The sequence below is a fragment of the Theropithecus gelada genome, chromosome 5, assembly GCF_003255815.1.
Source record: "Theropithecus gelada isolate Dixy chromosome 5, Tgel_1.0, whole genome shotgun sequence".
In the NCBI taxonomy this organism is placed as follows: Eukaryota; Metazoa; Chordata; class Mammalia; order Primates; family Cercopithecidae; genus Theropithecus; species Theropithecus gelada.
The window spans coordinates 61,727,848-61,733,847 of record NC_037672.1 but is presented as its reverse complement, the minus strand read 5'-3'; positions in this window follow the sequence as shown (position 1 = coordinate 61,733,847).

The following is a 6,000-nucleotide window of genomic DNA, read 5'->3' as shown; positions in this document are numbered from 1 at the left end:
GGCTGCATTTCTCAGAAGCAGGCAGAGGAAAGGGAATGTATTCATAGACATCTTTGGTCAGAAGTCAATAAGCTGTCATTTGACTCTCCTGGGCCCTAAGCAGGTGCTCCTTCCTTTCTTCTGACAATTGCAAAGTTTCCCTAGACCCCCATGACAGCTCCTGAGTTAGTACTTAGTGGCTTCACTGACAGGTGTTTCTCTGTTTAACCAGACAACAGGTGTTTGCCCAATGCAGCCTGCCAAAAGCCAGGGATTCAGAGTAGAAAACAAAGCCTATTTGCAAAAATGATTACTGTAATTAAGAGCCATGGTGATGCAAACGATGAAAACACTTGTACGTACGCCCCCCACACACATACACACTCACACTCACACTCTTTCAAATCCTCACTCCCCTAGAAAAAGGAAACAGCAGGCAGAAAAAAAAATCATTCACCATTACAATATGCTTTAAAATACTGTAGAGTCTCATTTCTTTGGGGGAGAAAATTTAAATAATTATTAAGTCATCTTTTGAAGCCACTCCTTATAAGGATCTTCATTTAGGATTTCAGTTAATTGTGCATTTGGGGGATTAAAAGGCAGTGTAAACTGACAGATTTCCTTTGAGGAGCTTAAGATTTACTTGAGACCATATATATCATAAGAAATGTGAAACAGCTAAGCAAAATCAAATCACAATACATTTGATGGTGGCCCTGGTTACAACGTGGAGTTCCACTGTGTGCTCCTCCAGCTCCCAGAAGAAAATTGCCTTCTTTACAAGGAAGAAAAGTTGTATTACAGTATGCTGTATGCTCCTAAATCCCCCCCTTAAGGATTACACAGGAGCTTCAAAGATAGGGTAGACAGCAGGGTGATTTGCATGAAGTAAATTCTTTGTTTAAAAAAAAATCTGTGAATGTAAGATTAGTCACTTTTTTTTTTCTTTTTTTTTTTTTTTTTTTTTTTTTTTTGAGACGGAGTCTTGCTCTGTCACCCAGGCTGGAGTGCAGTGGCCGGATCTCAGCTCACTGCAAGCTCCTCCTCTCGGGTTCACGCCATTCTCCTGCCTCAGCCTCCCGAGTAGCTGGGACTACAGGCACCCGCCACTTCGCCCGGCTAGTTTTTTGTATTTTTTTTTTAGTAGAGACGGGGTTTCACCGTGTTAGCCAGGATGGTCTCGATCTCCCGACCTCGTGATCCGCCCGTTTTGGCCTCCCAAAGTGCTGGGATTACAGGCTTGAGCCACCGCGCCCGGCCTTTTTTTTCTTTTTTTAGGAGCTAAGCTAGGACCTTCTCATTGCTCTGACCTGGGCCAGCTACTGAAATGAAAAGCAAATGGACCAAGGGTGTGGACACAGTAGATATATGAGAAGTCATAGAATTTATCAGCATGATGGTCATAATATGAGCAAATGATCACAACATTAAAACTAAGTTGTATGTGTCATGTCTTTCTACTCCATTTTAAATCTCATTTTGTGTGTGACTGCATGGGAGCTAAAGTGGGGACCTGTAGTAAGTTCGATTTTAGTTGTTATATACCATGATTATCAAATGTTCCCATACTGTGCTTATTGAATAAATGGTCCAAGATTGTTGGGCTAGTTAATTTGCAATTTGAAAAAAAATGATTAAAGGTGACAAAAAGTGCAGTTTACAAATAATTCCCTTTTAGGAGGCCACAGGAAAAGGAATTCTTTTCTTTACTTCTCTTCTCTCTTTTTCTTTCTCTCTCTCTCTCTTTTTTTTTTTTGTTAACAGCTTTTGTTTAAGTCAAAATCATTTTTTTGACTTCACACAAAGTGTCTGGTTTCAGAAAAAGTATGCAAGGAATATTTCTCTAGAATGTGATGCCTATACTTTTCCTCAAAGAAAACAGCAACAAAACACACCAAAAACTAAACTGAAGCAAATTATCTACTTGCTATTGTTGAGGACATCTTTCAGATTTGGTGCACTCTCACCACAACAGTTGCATCTCCAAGTATTGTCCCCCTGAAGAAAACTAAGCACTTTATTTTAAAAAAATAAATAAATAAAACATAGTCTGTGTGTTCTGGCTCTCAGACTTAGTCTGAAAGGTCACATTTGATCAAATTATTTTCTGAACAAACAGCCTTTGAATGGGTTGGTGAATGAATAGCACGTGCATCATAGTTCCAGCAGCTTCCTACCTGTTTTCTTGCTGGTACCAGGCTTGGTCTCACTTCTGTTCTCTTCCTGCCCTTCCCATTTTGCACAGGAAAGATGTTCTAGAAGAGGACACGACTTTTCCCCCCATCCTCTACTCCCACTTTTCTTGAATGAGTACCCATTTGCTTATGGTCTGTCTCTGGATACAAACCAAACGCTAGAGCTATTCAAATAGCAGCTATGCTAATTTATCTTTTTTTTTTTTTTTTTTTGCTTTTCTCATAGATAAGAAAAGTCTGATTTCCACCCAAGGCACTCCTTTAGAGGAATTAAGACCGGAAGTATAGGCCGGGCTTGGTGGCTCATGCCAGTAATCCCAGCACTTTGGGATGCCGAGGCAGGCAAATCATTTGAGTGCAGGAGTTTAAGACCAGCCTGGGCAACATAGTGAGACCGCCCCCCACAAACCCCCGTCTCTATGAAAAATACAAAAACTAGCCAGGTGTGGTGGTGTGTGCCTGTAGTTTCAGCTACTCAGCAGGCTAAGGTGGGAGGATCACTTGAGCATAGTAGATGGAGGCTTCAGTGAACCCCGATTGTGCCACTGCACTCTAGCCTGGGAGAAAGAGTAAGACCCTGTTTCACTTAAAAAAAAAAAAAAAAAAAGAGACTGGAAGTACTGCACCCATCCACATACGTTTAGAATTTCCCCTTTGGCATTATTAGATACAGACTGTGCCAGTAAGAAAACCCATTGCAAAGAGCAGAGAGGACTTTATTTGGGGGGCAGGGAATGGTGGTATGATTTTAAATCATGATTTTCATATGCATGCGTAAGGAGTACAGGGAATTTTATCCTTCATCTTCTATGGCTGGCCATAGATAGGATAAAAGGCTTCTAGTTCTCAGGAGCAAGTATTTCCCTACAACTGGATAATGTATGCTAAGATAACTGGGGGTCTATAGTGCTTTGGGACTTAGTGCATGGATGTACCAGAAGCTAAAACAAAAATAGTCACTGGGATAATTGGAAAGCACAGGAGTTGGGCTTTATGAGAAAAACTGATTGCATTGAGTTCACTTAGGTCGCAAAGTACCTCTCTTTAGTAGCAAATGCTGCTTTACTTTCTGACTTCACAGATATAATGCCTGGTGGCTATTGGCCATTTGCAAACAGGCCTCTCCTCAGAGAAAAGGACTGGACCCTTGAGGAAGGAGAAATCTAACCTCAGAACTTGCACAATTTCTAACTATACCTTCATCACCCCAAAAGTAGACACTGCACACATTCTTCTGTCTCTCTTGGTCTTTGGTTCTTCCTCTCACAGCCAGCCCTTCCCAGCTCAGTGCTCCTTTATCCGCAGGCTATTTGTTGCTGTAGTTGCTGCCAACTTGGCTGGTGAGAAGCCAGGCCTGGAGGAAATAGAGGGTCCTGGCAAGAACATGGACTGAGGGCCCCCACCAGGTTAGCTTCCGAGTCCTGCAATGCACTGTGATTCTGTCTCAGTTGGCTTGGGTTGCTATAACAAGACAACCATGGACTGAATGGTTTAAACAACAAACATATTTCTCATCGTTCTGGAGGTTGGGAAGTCTGCCATCAGGGTGCCAGTATGGAGGGAACCCTTCCTTGTTTCCTCATTTGAGGGACTGGGATTGTGAGAGGAAGCGAGCTCTCTCCTCTTTTTATAAGGGGAAGGGAGAGGGGCCTGCATTAATCCAACCTCATGACCTAATTACTTTCCAAATCCCCATATCCAAATAGTATCACATAAAAGAACAGAGTTTTAACATGAATTTTGGGTACCCAAACATTCAGTCCACAGCAGTCTGTATTAAAAAGTGTATGCAATTAGAGGCCATCGTGGGGCTCCCAGGACCTGATTAACAAAAGATGGTACTATCTGGGTATAGCCTGAGAATATGAAAGGGTGATAGGAATAGAGAGTTGGGTAGGGGTGAGGTGCAGAGGCCTTTAGGGGCACGTTTGAAACAGTTCTCCCAGGAAAGCATTCTAAAAATCCTTGGGCTTTCTTTGGATCAAAAAAAGAAAACTTGGCCTTGCCTTCAAACTGTACAGGCATCTTAAAGCTCAGAACAGGCAAATTTCTCATAGCACCTGCACCTCCAGGAGTAGAGATTTTGGGGTGACTGAAGCTCTTGGAACAGAAGTCTGTGTAAGATTGGCCTGGCACAGTGGCAACCTGGTTCCTGAGTCAGACAGCTTCCCAGTACAGTGGCTTGCATTGCCAGGGTTGTTCATCCTACTCCATCATCTGTCTCTGGTCCTTCCTTCCACCCCAGCATGGGACATTGTAGGATGAACAGTCTTGCCTTCAGGACTCTTGCCTCAGTGAGGCCTGGCCTCAGTTTAAACCCAGGGGAATGTTGTAAATATTGAATTGGCTCCAGAGTGAAGGAAATATTGGGCTTATACACTGACTTGACTTATACACCCTGACTTCTCTTTTCTTAGGCTTCTGGGTTCCAACCGGAGGTTGCCGGTAACTTCATCTTCTTTTGCATTGATTTCTGTCTCTCATAACCAGATCACACTTCTAGTTACAAAAGGGATAGAGGAAATTCACCACCAGTTTTCCACACAGAAATAGGGGAGGCCCGGAAAGAAAGTTCAGATGCTGGGGTCCAGGAAAAGTGAGCCTGAGGAGGTTGGTGTAGGAAATGTGAGGCCCAGCGGGTGAGAAGCTGCTGAAAGGGAACCCAAGAAGAGGGGGTGGGGACCTAAGCCGAGGCCCGCACACTCACGGCCTGGAGCCTAGGTGGCTGGTGGAATCTGTTATTCTGTTGGGTAGTTGTTCTGTCCTCTGTCAGGTGGCCATGAGTGGAAACTAATCTTCGGGGCCGCTTGTCTTACCTTTGCAGGAAGCACAGCGCATGCACCTTCTCCCAAACTTGCTTTCTTAGCTGGGAGAACCGAGCTGTGGGCTCGAATCCGCTCATGCCCTGGAGATCTGGACCAAGCTCCGACCGAGGCTTAATGGGGAAAGCTGAGATGTACCCAGCAGGGGACTTTGGGTGACAAACTTTTCGGAAAGTCGCCAGATGAAAGTGTGGTGCAGGCTTGCGCTCTTTTGGGTGGAGTTCACGGGACTAGGGCTCCAGGTGGCCAAAACAGTGAATTGAGATTCCTCCCCGCCCCACACTCCCCACTGCAGGTTTGCTGTGGACACAGGCTCTGGAAGACCGGCTGGCGTGGTAGCAGAATGTAGACCAGGGCGGGCGCGACCCTGGCGCATAGCGCCACCCTTTCCTCTCTCAGCGGAGCTACGGAGGAAGGCGGCTTGGCAACTCAGCTCACGGAACAAGCGCAGTGCTGTCTTTCGTGTTGCACTGTTCAGCTTTGGCAGCTTTTTAAAATGGCCCCATACGTAACCCTCTTGTGAAAAAAAAAATTAAAAGTTTAATAGCATCCACCCTACACGCTTATGAGCACCAATGGAGATTTTAAGCCCCGCCCATGTGGGCACATTCCTCTGCCCGCCCAACCCCCAATCCTCCCACTCCAGTATGGAAGACAGTTGGGCATTGAGGACTGGTTTGCCAAATTCAATCACTGTCCACATCAGCTGGCCACTTGTCTCCTGTTGGTGAGCCCTTGGCTCTTTCTAAGTTCTTGGAATCCAGAAGAGTGTATCTCGCCATCCTCTAGGTTGAGGTAGACTAAAGTCTGAGCAGGTGTCTTTGCCTTCCTGGGTCATCCCTAGGCAAGGATTTGATCCCCAGTTTGGCTCCTGCAGGAGTCAAGAGGGAAACAAGGATGGTTACTTCAGTGCAGGCTGGGCTGCAGAAACCGAGAGAAGGGAGCAAAGTCAGGAGGCTGATATCAGCTCCAGAAACTGGGCCCCAGAGTCCTTTTGACCT